The sequence below is a fragment of the Cupressus sempervirens genome, chromosome 5, assembly GCF_028749045.1.
Source record: "Cupressus sempervirens isolate cs-2001-9-10 chromosome 5, ASM2874904v1, whole genome shotgun sequence".
Taxonomy (NCBI): domain Eukaryota; kingdom Viridiplantae; phylum Streptophyta; class Pinopsida; order Cupressales; family Cupressaceae; genus Cupressus; species Cupressus sempervirens.
Window position 1 is genome coordinate 482886033 of NC_143122.1, and position 25708 is coordinate 482911740.

Consider the following 25708-nt stretch of genomic DNA (forward strand, 5'->3'; position numbering starts at 1 on the left):
AAGATGATAAGTGAAGCTTGCTTGAAAGGCATCTGGTAAGGATATGATAGGATTTTGATGAGATTCATGTGATACATTTTTGGGTAGAAAATTACAAGATAATATTTTGAATTGAGTAGTTTCAGCAAATGAAATGTGAGATGATATGAACTACAGATTGTGCAACTGCATTGATTTTGTGCAGCTATAATTTCCCTTAAGTCAAAGAAATATGTTCTCACCTACAAGATAGAAAGAACGGGCGTGATTATATGGAAACTCTCTTTCTTATGCCCTACTCACAATAGTTAATATTGCTTATGGGGGAGGCTAGAAATCTGTACAATGTAACCTCTATAATTGGCATGTATTCCACAAGAGATGCAATCTTTAGTAAGTTTGATCCATAACGGGGGAATTTTCTTGATCTTTTTCCTTATTTGTCTTGACAGAAAACCCAATTTGCTCTTAATATAGACTCTACGTGGATCTCGTTGCTAGATTATGTAGCCCTCTACAATTAAAATTGGACACTATTATTCATAATGGTTGGTCCACTATAGTTCAAATGGTCTAGATTGGTGCTTTGTCTTATTTTATATGAAAGAAGCTTCATTTGTAAAACTAATTAACTATACACACCCATAGCTGAGTTGCCTTCAAGCGAGGTAGCTTCTTGTTATTTGATCAGCTCTTATTCAAGAAACCTTGGATATTGTTCCATTCTAGAAAATGGTGAATACCAGGCACATCCTATTATTTTTGTGTTCCACGTTATATTTCACTATTTCAATGAAAATAAAATGGAAAATGGAACTTCAATAGATCACCAATGTGAAATCAATACGAATAAAATGTCACTTTGCATTGATTTGAAAAACCAAATTTGTCGATGTCAAAATTTGAAACATGGAAAGGAAATTGCAATATTTGATTTTTCAAAATAATCCTCATAACTACAAAAGAACATTTTGAACAAAATGGATCAATTAAATAGAAATCAACTATGTTACCCTGCTCCTCATCTCCAAACCCTTTTAAAAAATCACCAAAAATTGTTTCAATATTAAAAATCTTTCTTGGACATATTTTCTAATATAAGCGTGCTTAATTAAATAAACAACATTTCATGCTAGGATTAAAATCAAAGCCCCCAACAGAGAGCACATAGGCTAAATACTAGTGCCAGCAATGATAAAATAAAAGATAATGAAACTCACCGGACATCAAATATGTCTACTACTCTGTGTCCCTGTGTGAATGATTGTTGTTGCGCAAGTTGAAATCCTGCAAGAATCAAGACAAGATCATGAGTTTTACATTTTTGTCAACTAGAAGCCACCAAAGGAGCACAGTGGTGTTGGCATTTCAAATGCACCTATTAAGATGAGGTCAGAAAAATGGGTTGTTGAGGGAATGCAAGGTCCATCCCTACAGCTAACCCATTTCCACAATCCCATTGTAATCCGGCAAGCATCTCTATGGAAAATGAAGATAAGTGGAGAGAGATCTGGAATGAATGAAAGGGGTATATAAAAATAGGGAACAAAGAGGGATAAATTGCATATTTTTTCAAAAAATTGTATAAAAAATATTGTAGAATTAAGAATGAAAACAAGTTACGTGCCTTGTATAAGTTCCCACATTTTGCATACATGTCTATAATGGCATTGTCAACAAGCACACAAGGCAGAAATCCATGTTTAACTAGAGCTTCATAAAACAACATTCCTTGATCAATGTCTGCTAAATTAGTACATGCAAATAAAGCAGTGTGAAGGTTTTTGAATCTGTTTGTACGCCTGCCAATTGTATTTGTCCAGACTCCAAATAGATTAATGGCTCTGTCACTCTACCCATTCTATACATATCCTAAAATCAAAGGTATCTAGGTTACAATATTTGGGTTGGAATTTTTTGGAAAAGTTTATGGGCTTCTTCACTATGCCTATTTTTGTCATAAGCTGAGATCATAGCATTCCAAGAAATATCGTTAGGGTGAGGCATCATCTGAAAGAAACTAAACGCTTGACTAACACAATGACTCTATGCATATGCTAAAATTATTGCATTCCATGTTGTAACATTGTTTTCATGAATTTCCCAGAAGAGCTTAACAACCTCATGAACAAATCCATTTTGTACATATCCTTAAATCATTATATTCTATGAGATCGAATCTCTGTGTGGGTATTTTATAAAGAGGTCAAGAGTTTTTTGAACTTACAGGTGTTCTGTGCATAGCCTGCAATCACAGCATTCCAAGCAATGGCTCCTGGTTGTTTCATTTTGTAAAATATATACTATGCTCTTACTAAACTCCCACATTTTTTGTACATGTCTATAAGCCCACTCTACGCAAATAAGTCAGATTGAAATCCACATCTAATTATAAATTCATAAAAATCTGTACCCTGCTCCAAAGCAGCCAAGTTGGAAGAATGCTGAAAATAATGAAATGATTGGGCTGCAAGCCAGATTGCTACAATTCACAAAATTGAGTCACGGCCTCCTGGGAAAGACCATGCTAAGAGTAAGCAGAGACCATAGGAGTTCATGAATGTATATCTCGCTTAGGAATTTTATCAAACACGTAGTGTAAAAACTCTATTCTCCCACATTTAGCATACATATATACAAGCCCACATTGCTCAAAGGCAAATCCACATCTGATTACATGTCCATGTATTTTCATACCTTGGTTCACATCTTCCAAGATAGCACGGGCTGGGATAACACTTTCCGTGGTAAATTCCGTGGGTTGGATACCTGTTATTTGTCTTTGGCAGAACATTTCAAATGTCTCTTGCGCAAGCCCTTTTTTGGAGTAAGGTCTGACCATTACAGTACATGAGCAGACATCTCGTTCGGGCATTTCATCAAACACTTGGCGTGCATTATCCAAACTCCCACAGTTTCTATACATATTGACAATAGTATTTTTTTGAAAAATATTAGGTTTGAATCCCATCTAATCCATCTGATTATGGACTAATTTCCCCCTTCCCAAGGACTTTTTTCAGTGCAGAGGCGCAATAGGGATGCATACGTTGAAGGGTTTAAGCAATTGTCAATGCCATGCAAAATTTGCAAAGCCTCCATCAATCTGCCATGTTTGAATAACGCATCCAAATCCATTGGAAAGTCATTGGGATTGTTGTTTCCACTGATGAAATTTTGAACAACTCTTCTTCTCATGATTCTGTGTCCAATCCATATATAAGTATGTACAGAAATAGTACGCAGCCCAAATTACATTATCCCACAGACCAAGTAAAAGCAGATTGTACTGTTTTCAGAAGCTATAGAAGTTTCATTTCCTTCCCTACCATGAAGACAATTATCCAGCCCTTCCCTACAATTCCTCACGTAACCGAACATTGTAAAAATTTATATTTTCTAGGGCAAACTGAGATTTCGAAAAAGAATTGCTAATGACAGTTCAACAAGATTTGTACCCGCAATTTTGTCGAACAAGATTTGAGGTCTCCAAATAGTTAAGGGCTTTTTTTCGCAGATTTGAGATGTATAGATGAGAGGAGTTATATTTTTTATTCTAATTTTGCACTACAAATTTCAATTTTTTGGTTGGGATGCTTGAAAGCTTCTTATTCCAATTTTCAATAAAATTTGTTTTTTTGGATTATTTACGTTTGAGGGAGGAGAGTTCACTATATTAAAATATATATTGAGAGTATATTATTGGAATAAAGAAAGGTATAATAAAAGATGGACTCAACTAAAAGATAAAAAAGATCAAAACATGAGAAGATAGAAGGATGTAGATATGTAGGAAAGAATAGAGATAAATGTCATTTAAATCTTAAAAATATATGAGCATATTTATATAGAGTTGTGGACTAATTTATAATTAAGACAATAACTAAATGTTTACATGGATTGACACTATTATGATAGTTATAGTATTCATTAATTTTTCTATCAATATGAAAGTTCTAAAATATAAATTAAGTTGTTTGATTGAAATGCACAACCTCATTTTATTTTTTTGTCATGTGTATTATTGTATTCCTCTCACCCCCTTATACATACAAAGATAAAAGAGAATGTGTAATAACTTTTATGTCATAATTAATTTTGAATAAAATAATATTAGTTATTTTTTCTATCAAAAATCTTATAAGTATAGCTTAATCAAAATTGTTCAATAATTATTGTGTTATTTATAAAATTGGTTATTAACTAAAATAAATATTTTTATTTAATTTAATTAACAAATATTAGTTCTATAATTTACTATAATACTCAACTAAAATTAAAAAATTTAATATGTTAAATTTAATATAATTGTGGTCATGTAAAATATTGAATAAAATATTTGTTAAAATTAAAATGTCATATAACTATATAATAATTTATAAATTGAATTTCTTGAATGAAAAGAATAGACACTCTTAAGTGTTAACATGTGAATAGAGCATGATTTTAGTAATGCAGTTACTATGTTTTATTTCAATGTTAGATATTTTTAACTTGCCTCAAGCTTTAGAAAACTTTATGAATTTTTTTGTATGTAAATCATCCTTTCACATATTGAAATGGATTGAGAAACAATAACTATTTTTATTATATATGTTACATTATTCATTAGCTTTCTCTTTTTTCTTCTTTCTATATATGTATTGCTCTTTGTGCCTATTCATATCTTTCTTGCTTCCCCGTCTACATTTCCTTATTCATCAAACTAACTACTTAGTTGTTAGTTTACTTGATTAAAAAATTAATCATTGATTTATTTATACTCGTGAATTGGTTGTTTAGCAACATATACATCAAATATCCTATAATTATAAAAACTATGTAAAAAAAAGCAATAATCATTCATTTAGTAATCTTTATTTGGGTGACTAACTATTTAGTCATTTATTTACTCACATATTTATTCATTTCAATTTATCTAACCATGTGAGTTTACTCAATGACTAGATTAGTCATTTATTTAGTTTTTTATAATTATGATTACAAACAATTAATATAATTTTATCCTTTTTAGTCATTTGACTAAAAAAATTATTCATATGGCTAAAATTTTTAGTCATGTAGTCATTTATTTACCCAAATTCTACTAGTGGAAGGTGACTAGCTTTATTGAAAAACTTCATGGTTAAAAACCTCATGTGACGGATAATTTCTACAAAGTGACATGGTGACACTTTATAGTAGACATATTATCCTAAATGTTTATTTTATTGGTGAGGTTATCGAGCTACCTAATGAAGGTATGAGATTTTTTAAGTAGGAAAAAGCTTTGGAAGAGGCAGTCAAGTGCTTTCCCAACAACCAGGAGGAAGTGAAATTAGTGAAGGTCAGTAACTTCTATGATCTTTCTCAAATTAAGGAAATTTGGCAGGAAGTTCTTACCTATGTGTAGATGTATTTCATTATGGATGATAGGGTTTTGAGGGTTCATCATACCACTTTGTTTTTCTGAATCACTTTCATTATAAGAAAATAATCTCCTTTCCTTACTATTTGGTGCATTCTCTCCTTAGTGGGCTCAAAGCCCATAAGCATATGGATTCTAGACCTATCATCCATAAAGGTCTTATCCTTATTATCACTAAGTTTTGTTGATACATTATCCCTGCTGACTCTATTTTTAGTAGCAAACAAAAAAGGGAAGGGGATGGCACTCCCAGCGGAAAGGAGATTGTTAGTGGTTCTTTGATGAAAAAAATAAATTGTTGCAAGTGAGCTCTAGCTATGGAAGTCCACTCTTACTCTATGAATTAGAAGAAAGTCCAATCTCTAAAGCTACTATGATAGAGTCTACCACTACTGTTGAACTATCTAAAGGTCATAATCTCCATGTTAATCTCAAATTAATACCCACATAGATGGAATAGTTAAAAGAATTGTTTCAAAGGCATGAAAAGGCCTTTGCATGGGACTATGGTGATATGAAAGGGTTGAGTCCTACATTGTGCACCCATAGGATATACATCAAAGAAGGGTGTCTACCACTCTGGCAACCCTAGAGAAGGATAAATACAAGCCTTATAGAGATAGTTAAAACTGAATTGCAAAAATTGCTTGATGTTGGTTTTATTTATCCTATATCTGATAGTAGATGGGTGTCACCCCTGGTCATGGTGCCCAAAAAGGGAGGAAAATGAAGAATTTGTGGAGATTATAGAGAATTGAACAAGGCTACCAAAAAGGATCACTTTCCTTTACCATTTATAGACCAAGTTCTGGACACTCTAGTTGGAAAGAAGTATTTCTCTTTTCTAGATGGGTATAGTGGTTATAACCAAATCAATCTTGCTCCTAAAGATTAAAAAAAAACCACATTTACATGCCCATGGGGTACTTTTGCATACTCTGTTTTACCACTGGGTGATCCCACAATAGTGGGTTACACTTTTTCGGAGGAAGAAATTCCTCCAAAAAAGTGCGGACTTGAAAAATTATCCGAGAAGTTTCGATCGAAACTTATTATGAAAGTTTTGATCGAAAATATTTACTTTCGATAAAAAGTAACTTCCAATTGAAACTAACCACCAAACCAAGTTTCGATCGAAACTTAAGTCAAGTTTTGATCAAAACTTGGAATGCGAGTTTTTGTGCGGTTTTCAAAGTTTTGATCGAAACTTGACTTAAGTTTCGATCGAAACCCTAATCCGCTAGCATAAACATGGGTGAAGCCGGTTGTCTCCTCATTATTTCGATCGAAAGTTGGAGAGAGACCAGTATCTGCCTTATCAACCGTCCGAAAAAGGTATGAAACATTTGTTTTTTCCCTTCTTCTATTGTTTTAGTTCAAATTTATATGTTTTTAGTATTTAAATATATGTTTTTTTGTATATTTTATTTTACTGTTCATGCTTAAGCTTCTAATGTCATTGTGAATCTCTAAATACACAAATAAGATATTTTTTAAAGATAATTTTTCATCCATAGTAGATCTAAATATATAATATTATCTTTTAATTTAAAGTTTATTTATGTTTATTTGAAAAATTATTATTTTAGATATTTTGAAATGTATTTAATTTATGTATTTATTACAATGTTGAATGATTAGATTAGATGTAAATTCATTGTTTAAACATGTAATTTTACAAATAAATATAACCTTGACCTAGAACCATATAACCTCAACCTAAATTCATTATTTAAACTATAATCTCGACCTAACCATATAGTTATGTACAATAAAACTCTAAACATATATAACTAAGTACTTAATCACATAACAACTTGCCAAGGGATCCAAACAAAAAACTTCTAGTGTTTAAAATGATTTTACTTAAATTGTATTGTACTTTGTTTCATGGATAAAAAATGGATGATGTAAACTATTTTATAAATGTTTATTCTTTCAGCCTTTCATACCTTGTGACATGTACAGTGGATGATTGTGCATTCCGAATTAATTTGCCAAGTGGCATTTAGAACAAATGTATATAAATTATTTAAATGGATTGAACTGAAGTAGTTAATATTATTTCATGTGGATGTGTTATTTATTTTACTTTTAGTACTTATAATTATTTAAAAATGAAATGTAAATGTGCTCATTAAAAAATGCAATTGCTTATGTTTTTTATAAATGTAAATTATTGTATGTATGTTATTGCTTGCTTAGTAAAACTTTTAATTAGTTCTTTTGATCCGTTAGCTGGGCATCATTTAGGATTAACTATAATGTCAATTTGTATTGAATTTAACTCTAATTATAACCCTTACTATCATCTTAACCTTAATCTAATTTGCTAAAACCTACACCAGGTAATATATATATAATTAAAAAACTTTCCTATCTTACCTTGAGTACTAATTTTATAAATGTCAAACCCTAAAATTGTAACCTTATTTATGATTTAAACTAAATTATCCTAGAGGAGCATCATATCTACATCTACATGTCATGTACATGTGAATCTAAAAACATTTGTACATATCTAATTACATCATTTATTACATAGGAAGGATTTAAATTTTTTATTTTATATATATATATATATATATATATATATATATATATATATATATATATATATATATATATATATATATATATATATATATATCTATATATATATATAATCCATGCATATCATATCAAAAGAATCATATAGAAATGTCATTTATGACATGTCCATCATATCAAAAAATCAAAAAATGAGTGATATCAAAGCATTATATCTTAATATTTAACACTAAAATAGACTAACCCCTGGGTTAACCCTAAACCAAATTGAATATATCAAACTAGATTGAAAGGTAACCCTGACCCTTAACTAATTAATATTATACTTATAAACCAAATTGAATTAAACCATGATCATAAACCTAATTATATATCCCAACTTAATAGTAGAAACCTTGAATTTAACCTTAAATCCTTTCCCCAACCATTAACCAGATTGAACCATTACCCTAAGATTTAACCAAGTTAAACGTTGACCTTAAGACTAAACCAAATCACCCTAAACTAGAACTCAATAATATATTCAACACTTTAAAACAAAATTCAAACCTAACTTTTTTGAATGAATCTAAAAGCTCTAACTATAATTCTATATCTAAAACCAAATTTAGCACTTTAAAACTTAATTCAATTTATTAACTCTTGTCCTAATTGAAACCTAAGCATGTAAACCTAATCAAACAGTACAAACCAAATTGAACCCTAATCCTAAAACTAATTAAACATTGATATCAAGGTCTCAAAATGATACAGTGTGCATTATATATATATGTACATAAATAGATCTATATACATGCATATCTGTCATGATATGCATATTTGTACATATCATGTGCACGTGTGTGTATATATATGCACACGTATGCACATATATACACATGTGCATGATAGATATATGTGCAAATATACATATCATGTACATATACGCATATATCTATATATACATATATATGCACACATATTTACTTCGTGGACCTAAATTACACTTGACAAGTTTATGTGTACACATATGTCTAAAACCTTTGAACATTCAATCTAACTTAGATAGAAATATAACTTGCACACATGTAGTTCTTAAAAGGTCCTTGAGTTACAAACATTATATATAACAATATGTGTGTTTTAAAATTTAGTTTTCTTTTAAGGTATATGTTCATTTATGTTTTAGGACTTTTATATATATGTAGACATGTACATGCATGTTTAATTTTATTAAAACAATTTAGATACAAGTTTTTTAATTTTGTCAAATTGTACATACATATATTAATATAAATTTTAAGTTTATTAAATGTCATACATTTTAATTTAAATTTTCAGGTTTACACATTATACACGCACCTACATACATTGACATGGCTGATCAACAACCTTCTATCCCCCCCGAGCAGCCTGTCCCCCTCGAATAGCCTATACCCGGGCTCGAGTAGCCTATCTCGGGCCCTGAGCAACAGCCTATACCTGGGCCCGAGCAGCCTATCCCAGGCCCTGAGTAGCAGCCTATCCCCCCTAAGTAGCACCATGTCCCCCGTGATCAGCTACCTATCCCACCTCAAGATCTCTATGATCGCACTAACTAGGAGATTCATAGACTTCAGGAATCCCTGACTAGTGGCACATGCTCTAGTGTTTATAGTGGTACATGCTAGAGTATCTTACGAAGCCTGACATTTATTCGAGATGAGATTCATGGCGCTGCCCCATATTTTGCACATACTATATAGACTGTCCTTGACAGTAAGAGACGAGAGGTCTCCTCTGGTCTTTCACTCTAGGAGGTGCAGGGCTTGGTGCCCAAAGATGTCCTGAAGAGGGAATGTTTCCCTCATTATCTTTCACAAAAATATGTGAAGGGGTATTCTCCCCTTAAGTGTACAGATCCATAGATGGCTGCATTGATATACCCATTCTTCCTTGCTACCCATGGTTGTTATCCAAATAATGACCAAATTCCACTCGATTTTGCTTGACAGCTTTATGCAGAGGTTCGCTTATGCAGGGCGGTGAACTACACAGATTTACCAGGACATTTAGGATAAGGGTGTGGTAGATTGGCTGATAGGCAGCTAGGTTGTCCCCCATTGGCACATAGATCAATTTTCAAAGAGAGGGCACCTGCTATTTCCCCTGTGTTAGGTCCATCAGCTGATGAGGCCATGCATAACACTCAGTTACGTGGGGTCCTTCAGGGAGTTAGAGAGATTGCAGTAGCTGTCAGATCTATTTCAAGTGGTGAGGTTGGTCAGTATTTGATGTCTCGACAGCATTCTAGATCATCATCCTATGCTTCATCTTTAAGAGACTTGTACAGTGCAGCAGACATCCCTTCAGTGGCTAGCTTAGAGGGTCTCACTGGAGTGTTGGCATGAGATACTATGATTGCAGGTCCGGCTGAGGATCTATTAGATACATATAGATTTGTATCAGAGCATCTTAGCATACCCATATCAGATGTTCAAGGTCGTGTCCATGGTAGTACTAGGACACATCCTTAGCCATATTCCTCTCATCGATCAGGTAGTGGTCATTGTGGTAGTGCACATGATGATCCATCTACTGACCACTCTTTTTCTCCAGAGAGACATATACATACCACAGACCCTTCAGCCAGTGTTACAGTGCAGGCTCAGAGTTCAGGTGTGGGCCTTGATGATGTTGATTTGAGCTTGTCGACCACATGATGGATGGACTTGTTGACATGTGATGAGTCTACTTCTATGCCATCTCATCTACATAGTCCACTTGGCTCGTCATTATTAGGACATGTGCTAGTCACCAGTCATGGGGCTCGTGTAAATGCAAAGATTGACCTTGATGCGACACAGCAAAATTTGGATGCATTAGTGGACACGATCGATGCTACACAGTTCGAGTATTATCAGATGCCACCATCTACACAGGTAAATTTGTTTTTGTTCATGTTAAAATTTCAATCATTTCAAACTAATTTAATTTAGACATGTGCATGTGTGCACATGTATGTATATCATGCACGTAGATTCAAATGTAACCATGTAGAGAAATTTTAATTTGATATGTTGCACGTGCACATGTACAATGTAGGGGGACATGCCTCTTTTTACTCTAGCTTTGATGCCAAATCGTGTACATTGTCAAGACTCATTGGATGATGTCAGTAGTGTACAGGTAATGTTTATTTATGTTTTGATTATGTGTACATGTATTTCAATATCACTTTCTCTTGATTAAATGTATGTATGTATTGATATCACTTTCTCTTGAATTTATATATAGGGGTCAGCACATCCTAGTGAGCACCTTGATACTAGTCAGTCTTCAGAGCGTGTTGTGAGGAGGTGTGGCGATGATATTCCTGCACTTGATGATCTATAGTTTTTTTTATCTAGATGATTTGTTGTAGACTTTCAACCAGAGAGACATTCATCTATATGAGATAGAAACTTTATATACACACATGATGCATGTTATATTTATATTTGATTTGATATAGATGTACCTGGATTTACATGTCTACATGTGTGCACGCTATTTATATTTGATATTATCTTCTAATAGATCTCTAGATAGATACATGTTTTTGTTATTTGTTCTCGAGATGATTGATACATGTTACATTATGTTGTGGAATCTAATGTACATACTAGATCTAGATCTAGTATATTATAAATTGTTTCTATCTAAGATATGTAAGTAATTTATTTAGATATGTACGTGCATGTTTAATATATTGATTAAATTTAGATATATATATATAGTTCATGTAATTTAAATGTCTGGTAATATATCACATGTATTAAATGTTCAAGTATCAGGTAATTAGTTGTACATAATTCCTAACTCGAGTAAATCTATAGAACTCATCCCTTTTATTTGTACACATATCCTAGAATTTTATCCCCTTAAGCCCAATGTTCTAAAATTCAAGTCCAACTTAAAACATGTGTACATGTTCAAAATTTAGTTTAAACAAATTGCAATTTGAACTTGAAAGCTCACATGTCAAGTAATTAGTTAAATCGAAAGCTCACGTGTCCTAAAATTGAAAGCACATGTCCTAATTAGTTAAATTGAAAGTGTACATGTGTTCTAAAATTGACAAGTTAAATGAAATAGAAAGTTCAATATAATAGAAAGTTAAATGAATTAAAGACATTGAGTTAAAAAATGAAAGAGTAAAAGTTCAATTTAGAAAATTAGTTATTGGACACCAAATTTCAAATCGATCAAATAATTGTTCAACCAAATTTGAAATAGTTTTAACCAAATTTCAAATTGTTCTTGAGTTATATTTCAAATTTTAATCATAGTGAAATTTTAATTCAAGTACACATGTATCCTAGAATTTTATCCCCTTAAGCCCAATGTTCTAATTCAAGTCCAACTTAAAACATGTACATGTTCAAAATTTAGTTAAACAAATCAGAATTTGAACTTGAAAGCTCACATGTCCTAAAATTGAAAGCTCAAATGCCAAGTAATTAGTTAAATTGAAAGCTCACATGTCTTGAAATTGAAAGCACATGTCCTAATTAGTTAAATTGAAAGCGTACAGGTGTCCTAAAATTGACGAGTTAAGTGAAATAGAAAGTTCAATATAATTAATTTTACAAAATCCTAATTTCATCCCCTTAAGACAAGTGGTGTTCAAATTTCTTTCCCTCAAGGTGCACATGTCAGGTAATTAGTGTACACACATACATATAAGTTCAAAATTTCTATAAGTAGTTACTTTAGAAAATTCAAAATGAAAGAGTAAAAGTTCAATTTAGAAAATTAGTTATTCCACCAAATTTCAAATTGATCAAATGATTGTTCAACCAAATTTCAAATAGTTTGGACCAAATTTCAAATTTTTCTTGAGTTACATTTCAAATTAGGAGTTGTTTCTATCTCATATCAAGTGGATCAGCTCGTTCTTGGATAACATTTAATATTTTCTCATGATCATCAATATGGAGCCTCCACTTACGTATTCCAGGTCCTTTGACTGGATGAAGAGTTAGACCAGTGGCAATAACATGGTTACTATATTGATATACCTTATTGTTAGGTTGATAATCGGTAAAATGAATCCCACTTTTAAGTACTTTTATTTGCTTCAAATATGTTCCTTGTACAACAACAGAACCTGCACATGTACACATTTAAAAAATACATCAATCTTGAATTTAAGTCAAAGAATTTGAATTCATTAAAAACATGTAGATACTTGACATACATATATACATAATTCAACTATTTACTAACCTGTGGGAAAAATAATTTCATCACTTATTTCAGTCTTTCTTAGCTTCTCTCTTTCCATGGTGCAACGTAATAAATAATAGCTAACACCTTCTACATTTTTCGATTCTGCCATGAGTGCAAAAACATTTCTTACACAAACTTATATATGTCAAAATTCTGGATACACGTCATTTACATAAGTACATATATATAATAAAAATTAACCAAAATTATGAAAAATGTATACATGTACATGATCCAGGTATATATATAGTTCATACATACCAACTCTGAGCAATCTTGAAATATGGTTATAATCACTAGAAATCAATGGAATATCATCATAGTTTTCATCCTCAAACTCATTCGTATTAATAACATCTAGTGGCACCAAAGTCCATTCACCCACATATCCACGTTCTTGATTAATGCAACCACCATAGTCTTAATCAATACAATTAGGAAAAAAACATGAGTATTCTCTTGTGTACAATGACCACACATTACTATTTGTACTCATAACTGAATGCAAAGATTGTGTCTTCTCTACCCTCTTGCATGCATGCATTGATCTTCTATCAACACTTGAATGTACACAAGGTCCATAATTTAGTTAGAGATCACTAAGGTAACATATTAAATATAAATTTAAGATTCAATTTAAAAATATGAATAAATTAATTTATATATACCTGATACCTCCCAAAACACTCTAAATGGTATGACTCGATCCGCTTGTGATGATGTGTTATCTATATTTTTTGGCACCAAAAAATGTGTTTTGCACCACCCAACCACATCATGAGCATTACTAATGTGATATCCTTTATAGTCCATTTGATACTTTCTTAAAGCACATTTGATATAAGCTCCTGCACCATCATGCTCACCCTTTCCATGTCCACTCTCAAAAAAACTCCAAATGTGTGGTATATTAAGGTATCAATGATATCTACATAATGCATAAAATGGTCTAGCTAATTTAAATTGTGCTGCACATCCATCTAACCATACAAAATGTTTTTATATTTTAATGTTTTTGTTTTTCAAATATTCAAAAAATGTCTTAAAACAATGTTCCATAAAATGTGTGTCATGTTCTTTGTCATCACTAATATAAAAGTGATACTCTTTTTTAATGACTCATGCTTGATCTGTACTTTCCACACCTTCTAGATCAATTTGTGCATGTCGATAAGAAACTTGAACCATAATAGTAACCTACTCTGTATAGTAGCATTATGCTTGAAGTTATTTTTGAGATACAAAAGAGTAATTCTCTGCAAAGTCAACAACAAATAGAATTGTTCTGAGTGGGAAAGTTTCTCTTAGTGTTTGAAATTGTTCTGCTTGCCACTTAGCAAAAGATGCATGGCGTATATATGGTTGAATCAATTTACAAAAATTTGACATAAATTCTCCAGCCGATATCTCATCCTCTACATATTCTAACCTTGTTGATTCTTTTCCAGTTTTTGTTTCTGACTTTATGTACTTATATCTCTTACATTTTACCATCCTTGTTGTATTAGTATCTTCTTCTCTCAAAGGAAATTTAGTCAAGTTACCACATGTTTCACAAGTTCCTCTTATGCAATCTATTTCACCTATTCCACAATCATTTGGTTTGTCACATAAGATTGATGTTATGAATTGACTCGGTCATTTAGGAAAAGTATTTTGAGAAGTTCGACCACTTTCTTCTATCATCTTTCGAAACCCTTCATAGTACAAATCAAATTCAACATGATATCGACAACAACATGTTTCAAAAGATTTATTTATCTTCACAAAATAGGGCTTCAATATTTCAAACATTGTTTGTCCAATCTTTATGTTAGGATTTAAATTACAAAATGAGAGATACAATTCATGTTGAGTGACATCCAACCAGTGTTTTGCGTGTTGAAAATATTCCTTAGGCCCAATCCTCTACTTGATGATATCTCTTCTATTTGGTGAAGGACAATTATTATCAATCCAAAATTGAATAACTAAGTTCTTAACTATTTCCCCAATCATGTCAGATGGAGGAGCTCTACACATTAGTGCCCAATTGCCTTCTAATGTACTATCATTCAAATTGTTTCTCCTTTTCAGATAATGTAGTACTATCTTCCGACTATACCCAAAATGAGATGATAATGAAGAGATCTGTCTATTTTGGGATGTTTTCTTATTTAAAATAGATGTTAGTATCACTCTTCGTGCAATGGATTTATCTGCAGATCTAATTTTTTTCCCAATGGAATGTAACCCTTCCTTAACACTTTCAACAATATCTTTTTCTAGTTCAGAAGTCCTCCTCTTTTTTATACTTGTATCTATACCCAATAGTATCAGTGGCTCTTTTAATTCATCCTTAGAAGTGAAATTGATAATAGTTGAGTTTTCTCCACTGTTGATAGATTCTCAAATTGTGCAATTATGTCTTTAGACTTTTTATTCAATTTCCTCTTCATAGTATGTGTAGGTTGATTAGCATATTCTCTCAATTTTTCCACATCCATTTCAATTAAATGATCTATGTTTCTATGATTAATTTTTCTCTTCAATCTTTGAGCTAAATTAACATTCTCATTTGTTGTTTGATCTCAAGCTGCACAAGAAAAAATGAAACAAAGTCTTAAGATACAATCTCTTTAGGGGACATATATGTACATACATATATACATGTTTAAATTGATTGAAACACTATGTACTTGATTAAATTATCTAACCTTTAGATGGTCCTTCTTCAATATCCATTGCTTCATCTTCAATTTCCTCATGTCCAACATTTTCATCATCTACTAGAGTTGCACGTGCATGATATAACAAATAAAATCAAGTAAGTTTATAAGGGGAAATATGGCTCACTAAATTTAAAAATTAAAGATATAAAGTTTGATAGAGACCTAGAATTCTAGAGAGATCTATATTATATACTTGCAAGAGATGCACACGCACCTATTTGAACTTGGGATGAACCTTCTCTAATGTCGATAGGTTATCCTGGTTGACTACGTCCTAAATAAATTCATTTATTTAAATTTAATCATAATCTAATAAACCTTAATGGACTATAAATTATTAACATAATTGAATAAACAAGGTAATTCCCATGCTAAATAAATTCATAATTTAAATTTATTCATAATGTAATATTTACCCTAAGGGCTAATATGGACATAATTGAATAAACCCTAATGGCCTAAATATGAACATAATTTCAAATAAACTCTTACTATTAAGTTAATCTAGTAATGCTAATTTAAGATAAATATCATATTCCTAATTGGATTTAAACCCTAATCCTAACTAATAAACTAATTAAATACATTGGAAAAAAGATTGTGCATGTGTACCTGATCTAAGATAGTATCTTGCTAGTGTTTTTTGACGATTTTCATCTTCTTGTTCCTTAGTTCTTCTTCATGCATATTTACTTGCTCTTTTATCTTTATTGCCCATGTCGTAAATTCTTCCTCCAAAATTTGAAAATAGGTTGAAGTTTGTCAAATATTTCTTTCTTCCCAATTCAAAAGCCAATAACTTGATTTCACATAAATGCAAATTGTAAAAAATGAAACTCATATTTATATACAAATTTTTTTCAAAAAAAAACCTCCTTATTAGCCAACTAGGGAAAAACTCTAAGGAGCCAACTAAAGAAACACCCCTATGGTCAGAGTCAATCATGATATGTTTGGTCTACGTAATGCTCCTACAACGTTCCAACGAGCTGTTATTAGCATCTTTGCTGATATATCACATGATTTTATGGAAATATATATGGATGATTTCACAACATTTGGAGTCACTTTTGAGGAAGCAATGATGAATCTTGAAAAAGTTTTGGTAAGGTGTCAAGAATATAATTTGGCACTTAATAGTGAAAAATGTTTCATGCTCATGCAAGAAGGTGTGCTACTTGGTCATTTCATATCAGCTGCAGGAATATAAGTGGATCCAACTAAGATAGAGGTAATGCAAACATTGCCCATACCTACAAAATCAAAAGATGTAAGATCTTTTCTAGGTCATGCTAGATACTACAGATGTTTTATAAGAGATTTCAGCAAAATAGTTAGTCCCTTCAAGTATAAGTTACTCACAAAAGAAGCTGAATTTAGTTGGACATCCGAATGTGATGAAGCCTTCCTACAACTTAAGAAACTTCTGACTACAGCCCTAGTTTTACAAGGTCCTGATTGGAATTTACCTATGGCATAATCAGAGGCATCTGTATATATATATATATATATATATATATATATATATATATATATATATATAATCAGAGGCATCTGTATATATATATATATATATATATATATATATATATATGTATACATATATATATATATATATGTATATGTATATATATGTATACATATACATATATATGTATATACATATATATGTATATATATATATATATGTATACATATATATGTATACATATATATGTATATACATATATATGTATATATATATATATACATATACATATATATATATATATATATATATATATGTATACATATATATATATATATATATATATATATATATATATATACATATATATGTATACATATATATATATATATATATACAGATGCCTCTGATTATGCCATAGGTGCAATTCTGGCACAACAATCTCAAAATCTTGAAAATGCAATCTATTATATTAGCAAGAGCCTTCATGGACCAGAATTAAACAACACAGTGAGAGAAAAAGAATTGATAGCAGTGGTTTATGCCCTGAACAAATTTTGGCATTACATAACTAGCTATTCCATATTTGTTCATACTAATCATGCAACAATTAAATATAATATGAATAAACCTGCTATAACCGGCAAGTTAGCAAGATGGTTATTGTTTGTAAGAAACAAGAAAAAAGGAAACTATCCACAAGGATAATTTCATCTAATATTCAAGTTAGAAACTTTTTATGTATAAGTAAACTCTCATAGAGTAAATATAAGTGTAACTTGGTACCGCAAAGAAATCAAGATAAATCATATCCTGCAGAGAACAAATATGTTATCAAAACTTTCAAGAAAGAACCATAGAAAAGGCTAGCTAATGAATCCAACATCAACAATGCTTCAATCATGTGGATATAGACAATCCACTAATAAGTCATTTTACTGCAAGTTAATGGGTGATCAATCCATAACCTGCATGACTCATGATTTAAGCAATGAAGTATACATAACATTATATGGCATGTTTCCAAAGATATCAAAAGGGAGAAGTATGAGTATTAATAATAGATTTCCTTCAAATGCCTTCAAGATGGGTCAAATTAACTAAAATTGGAGGGGAACTCCAAGAATAAATGGTATAAACCATAAAGTGCCAATATGGCAATAGAATGATGCTAGAAAAGCATAAACTGCACTTATGTGCCACTCAGTAGAACAAAATAAATGTTGAAGGCAATAGTGTATAATAACACATAATCCCAAGGAATAAGAAAAAGTGAAATTTATGTGAAATAAAGAATGCACTCATATTTGATAAGTTACAAGATACATAATAATTTGTATATTTATTAGGATATATATGTGGGCCCCCATATATACACATGAATAAATATACCTAAAATATCATGCTATGAAATCATGCAAATGGAATTAAGATCATAAAGTCAGTAGTTAATAGAACATAATTTCTAGGCAACATACTAAAGAGAAATGCCAAATATGATGAATGAGGATCATTAACATCAAACTATATTTGTAGTAATTAATCCTCCTAGGTTTAAGTCCACCCATTCTAAAAGTTGATCTCTTTTACTAAGTAATTTTTGAAACCATTTAGTTTTTCTCTTAACAAATTTATCACTAGAAGTACCGACATTAGCATTATTACCATGATCTATACATCCATCATTATCATTACCACTATAAGAAAGAATAGGAGGAATAAAGGTAGATATATGAGGAGTAGGGTTTAGAGAAGGAGGTTGGTCTTCCACTAACACAATTCTACTTCCACTAAATTGTTCATTTTGAGCATTAGAAGAATCATGCACACCATTTATTGCAAGACAAACATTTCGTGCTATGTGCACTTTGTTAGTAATAGGATTATAAGCTTGATAACTTTTGGTATTTTGCACATTTTCACTCATGCACCCTATACATGCAATCTTAGATGAAGCAATAGGAGGTAAATTTTCAATTGTATTAGATGAGATATGCTCATTTTCCAAATGAGCAAGCCTTTCATGCTCCATATTAAAAGCAATATCTTTGTGCAAAGAGTGTCTAGAAGAGGTGAACCCAAAAAATTTAAATAAGTTATCATGGCCTAACTTAGCATTAGCAACAACTTCATTAGTGTTAGGATCAATAACAGAGCACATGTCCCTATGAAACTCAACTTTGTAATTTTGACATAATTTTACAATAGAAAGAAGATTGTATTTCAACTTAGGAACATAAAGGACATCATGTAATTTTCCATTTGGAATACTAACATTACCAAATCCTTCAACTTTGCAACTATGATTATCAGCTAATTGAATTGGAATATTAGAAGAATCGAGTTTTAAAGAATCAAACACTTCTTTATGAAAAGTAACATGTTGAGACACACCAGTATCAATAATCCATTCTAAATTTTTAGGAACATTGTAACTAATAGTAAAAGCATGACGAGATGGATGAGAGTTTTGATTATTTTTATTGATAGGTTGCTTATCTTTTTATTTTTTAAAACAATTATTAGTTACATGACCATCTTTTCCACAATAAGTACAGTGGGGTTTTTTATTAGATTGATTAGGATGAGTATTATTACAATGTGTGTTTGGATTATTATTATTATTAAAATTATGATTATTGTGATTATTATTATTATGAGTATTGGGATAATCGTTATTAGAAGATTTGAAATTTTGATTTTGACTTTTAGACACAAAGGCATGTTCATTAGATCTAAGAGTACCAAATTGCAATAACTTAGCTTCCTCTTGACGCAACAAATTTTGAAAAATAGTATACATTAATTGATTAGAAAAAGTAGGAATAGCAAGTTGAGAATGAACATTAGTAATAAATTGTTGAAATTGTCTAGGAATACATTTCTTTAAAATAATGGTAATTAATCTAATATCAGTGAGAGTAATGCCTAATCCAATTAGTTGACTTTTAATATAATCAAATTTAAGTAAAAATTCATCCATGGATTTGAAATCAATATACCTCAAGTCTTCCAAATTATCTTGCAATTGAATCTTGCGTGATTTAGATGGCCTGTCATGCGTTTGCTTTAAAATATCCCAAGCTTCATGGGCAGCAGTGCAATGAGCAATTAGAACATATAAATCTAGGTTAAGAGATATACCAATGAGGCCAAGGGCTTCCTCATTTTTAGTATTCCATTCATTTTTTTCATCTTGTGTAGCTGAGGTACTGGGAACTACAGAAGGGTTAGTACCAACATCTAAAATATGCTTAAATCAAAAAATAAAAGAGAGATGTGTTTTTCAAGCATGATAGTTAGAGTTATTCAACTTAAATTCAGGAATGAGAGTCGACATGATTATTAGAGGGAAAAAAAATACCTTCTTCACTAAATAAATTTGAAGAAAAAGAAAAAGAAAATTAAATTAAATTTAAAAAAATATTTGAGAGAGAAAAATAATAATAATAATTAAACCCATTTTTATTTTTTTAAAAAAATATTTTAATAATTCTAATTTTAAATTTTAAAATTAAATCTAGATTCTATTTTCTTTAAAAAAAAAAACTATAATATATATATTTAAAGTATATATTTTTTGTTTCTTTTTAAAAAAAAAATTCCTTCCTAAAAAAAATCACGTACTTTACTTTATTTTAAAAAAAAATCTCAAGTTTGAATTAAGATTTAATTAAAAACTTTATGAATAATAATAGTAATTTTTTTTTTTTTTTAAACATATGAGAGGGAAAAAAAAAATGATTGAAAATTTTTGTATATTTCAATGCAATTTTTTTTTATGAGACCAATCCTTTTTAAAAAATTAATAATTGATTGAAATAGTGGAGAAGAAATTCAAGTAGTTTGAAAAAAAAACAAACAGAATCTCATAAATGATTAGACAAAAGGAACAAACCACATGGCTAAAGTTAGAAGGAGAGAATAAGACACACAGTTATGATTGTAAAACTTACAATAAGCTAATAATAGGAAAGAAGTGGAGAAGAAATTCAAGTAGTTTGAAAAAATAACAAAAAGAATCTCATAAATGATTAGACAAAAGGAACAAACCACATGGCTAAAGTTAGAATGAGAGAATAAGACACACAGTTATGATTGTAAAACTCACAATAAGTTAATAATAGGAAAGAAGTGTTATAAATAGAAAAGAAGAATAGTTATGAATTATTAGTTTTTTTGAGATTTGAATTAGAACCCCTTATAGCTTTGAAATTATAACTATTGTTAAAAAAAACTATACCAATGATTGATATTAATTTATTTGAAAGAAATATAGAATAAAGAGAAACAAGATAGTTAAAAATATTATTAATGAAGCTTTTAATGACTTGTAAAGAGTAAAGTATTTTTTGTTAAAAAAAATGAATTGATTAATATTTTTAAAAAGTCTATGAAAGGTGTTAAGAGTAATAAAATTATAGCTATTTTTTCTTTGTTTTGGTGGCAAGCCTTCCAAAGAAAGGAAAAAATGGGTTAGATGATAAAAAAGAACTCTTAAGTGGTAAACCTTCCAAAGAGGGTTAGGAAAAAAAACTTGAAGAATGAATTAAAAACCTACAAAAAAAATAGGAATGAATTTTTTCCTTCACTTCTCCTCTCAACAAATTTCTCCAATATGGTAACCTTCAAAAAATTTCAAAACAAGGATTAGAAAGCTCTGATACCATGTAAGAAATTGAGTAAAATAATAACTAATAAAACAATCCAAGAGAGCTTAATGTGAAGAATATTACCATAAACCAAATGAGTTTCCCAATGGATCAACAAGAATGGAGACAAGAGATTTTCAAAGGGGAAAGCAAATAAAACCCCTTGTGTAATATTAAGAATGTGGAAAAGAAGCCTAAGGAAAGAGAGAGGAGGAAGAAGTATTGTGGAGCAAATTAGCTCATTACATTAACATTAAGAAGATGTGTAGAAGAAGTAGTTGTAGAAGAATGAGAGAGGCATCTCTTTTATAGAGATGAGAAAGGAGTTGCATGTGTAACTCCCATTTCTATGAATGCCACCATTCATAATAAGTGTGTGCAAAGTGTCAATATCCTCCTAAGGAGGAATGAACTACTTTCCTTAATAAAAAAATTACAAAAAAGAGTTATCCTCACATGTGGACTAGAGGACAAGAAAATAATATGTCCTTCACATGTGTACTAAAGGATAAAATATATAAGGGATACCTTGGTTTATCCCATTTAATAAATAAATACAACCAAGGAAAGATTACTACTTCTAACACTGTTGTTGCAAGAATTTGATATAATTATTGTTGATAAGCCTAGAAAAGCCAATGTTGTAGCTGATTATCTATCAAGAATCCATCATGATGATATTAACACTACTTTGGTAGATGATGCATTTCCAGATGAGCATTTATTTCATATTGCTATTCAAACTCCATGGTATGTAGACATTGCTTATTACATTGCAGCTAATAAAATATTAGAACATTTTTCTTACAAGGAAAAGAAGCTGCTTGTAGAGAAAAAATTGTGTTTCTCTTGGATAGATAATCTCTTGTTTTACACTGGACCTGATCAAGTTATGAGAAGATGTGTGAGAGAGGATGAGAAATATGACATTCTACATGCATGTCATAATGAACCATGTGGAGGACACTTTGCAGCAAAAACAATAGCCTTGAAAATCTTGACAACTATTTATTATTGGCCTACACTTCACAAAGATGCAACCAAGTATACATAAAAGTGTGATAAGTGTCAAAGGATGACTCGACCAACAAGAACAGATGAAATGCCTCTTTATCCTGAGATGGAGTTAACACCATTTGACAAATGGGGCATGGGCTTCATTGGTCTAATTGATCCTCCATCTAATGGGAAATCCTATATTCTTGTGTACACTAATTACCTAACAAAATGGGTTGAAGTCAAAGCCATGAAGCATGCTCATGATGAAAAAGTTGCAAAATTTTTGTATGAAGAAATTTTTACTCTCTATGGTGTACCCAAAGAGCTAGTCACTGACCAAGGTGTGCAATTTATCTCTAATATAATCTCAGAATTGATGAAATAGTATAACATTAGGCACCAAAAATTCAATCCTTATCACCCTCAAGCTAATGGACAAGCAGAGGTCAGAAACCATGAGATGGAGAACATCCTAACAAAAATGGTTCATCTACACCGTAGGGATTAGACCAGCATATTAAAGGAAGCTGTTTGGGCTTATAGAACAACATGGAAGACTACTATAAGATTCACACCATTTGAGCTCCTATATGGAAAGGTAGCAATGTCCCCCATTGAATTTGAACATAAAACTTTGAGAACTGCACTGGAGCTAGACATTGAACTTCATGTAGCACAAAGAGAACATCTTCTGCATCTTAACTATTTGGATGAAATGCACAAAGCTACTTTGGAATGTACTAAAATTATACATAAATAAAGGAAACAATGGCATGACTCTTATATTATCAGTAAAAAAATTCAAGTTGGTGAATGGGCTTTACTATATGATTCTAGATTTAAAGATATGCTAGGCAAGCTGCAGACAAGATGGCTGGGTCCATATGAAATTAGTCATGTCTTTGATAATGGAGTTGTTCAATTAACTACCATTGATCCAATGCCTTTCAAATTATTAGTCAATGGTCACAGACTCAAGTTATATAAATGGCCCCAGACAAAAGAGGACTTCTTGCAGTAGTTCTAGCGGTCAAATTCAAATATAAACAAGGTAACTCTTCCTGTAGTCGAAGGTGACAACCTTCTGCCTGTCGCTCTTCAACACTAATTTATTTGTGCATGCTCATAATAAAAACTTTATGCCCACATAAAGTTCCAAATTTTTCCATTCACTTTCTCATTCCATCTTATTTCTTTACCTTCTACCCATCCACCTCATCTCATTTCTTTACCTTCCATCCACCCACTTTCCACACCATCAATTTCTAATGCTTTCAATAAACCCTATGAGATACTGACAGATGCTATCACTATTGATATCACTTCTACCACCTTTTGGTATGTGTGATGATCAATTAATAGCTATAAGGTTTTCAAAGTATAATTCATTTATAGTCTGCAGATTTCGTCAATTATATTTAATACTGCATTCTTTATATTATGATGGTGTTATGTCAGTTTTCTACCCCATACTAAGTCTAACAAGTGTGGACACTTGTCCTTATTTTGTAGGGGGTAGGGAAGGTTACTAAAACCCAATGACTGCATTTATTCATAAAGATTTTTTCAAATCTTCATATTTCCTTAAGTACACAAGTGCTTAGCTGTCGTACCCCTTATTTTTGAATGATTTTATTGTCAAGTTGTGATGTGACTTGTGTTCAAATTTTAAGTGATCTAAACCCCATTTTTGGATGATTTTTACACACTTTCATGATTTACTCTCATTAAAGCCATATTATTGCTCATAAAAAATTGTTATGACATTAATTACCTATCAAATGAAATGTGAAATGGTTTGTAAAACCAAAAAAGAAGCCTAAATTTGTAAGGGAGAAATAGTGAAGTAGTGCAGATAGTAAAAGTGTTAAAGAAGAATGGGTGGACAATTGCAGAGGTGAGAACCAGTGGAGTATACTATTTTTCTCTCAAATGTAGAAGCTATGAGGAGGTTTAATACATGTGGTTGGTTAGGGTACTTTTTAAGTTTGACTACATATGATGAAGAAGCAGCCATAGAATTCACAAGGACATTTGAGGAATGGAAGCTTTTGTATGGGGCTTAATAGTGGTTTCTATAGAGGAACATATAGCAAAAGTTACTAGGTTACCGATGATAGGAGAATATTATCCCAACACTCATGATGCAAGATCAGCCAGAGCTCAATTTTTCATACCAACTGACGCTCAGATGGATATTACCAAGCAAGGTTGTAAAAGAATGTCTCTTCTACCACCATACAATAAACTGGCCATGCACATTATTAGGTACTTCACATGCGAAGGCAGATTTTCATATTTACATGCACATCATTTTAAATTGCTCAGTTTATAAGGCATAATCATCTAGTTAATGTTCCCAATTTCTTGTACAATATTTTGTGTATTAGTGAGGAAGAAAATAAAAAAGGAAAAGATAATTCTATCACCCATCATGCGCTAATTAAATTACTCATAGAAAGGTCACTTAGGGATGTTTTTTCCAAGCCAAAAGCTTACAACCCTAGGCTGCCCTTCATGAAAAACCTAGTGAGGAGAATGTAGTTCCCACTAATGAACCTGCTGAATAAAGCACTCAAGAGACTGAAACCAAAGATGTACAAGAAAATGTGCAAGAGACTGTGCCTTCACCTATTCAAGAAACCCATAAACCTACCTCTAGCCGAACAAAGAGAAAACAAAAATTGCAAGAAGAAATCTATGTTTCAGT

General features: G+C 31.1%; 1 pseudogene; it reads right to left on the reverse strand.

Moving 5' to 3' along the window:
* Positions 1 to 1195: 1195 nt before the first annotated feature.
* LOC149556847 (pentatricopeptide repeat-containing protein At4g37170-like) lies at positions 1196 to 3177 on the reverse strand (annotated as a pseudogene).
* Positions 3178 to 25708: the final 22531 nt, after the last annotated feature.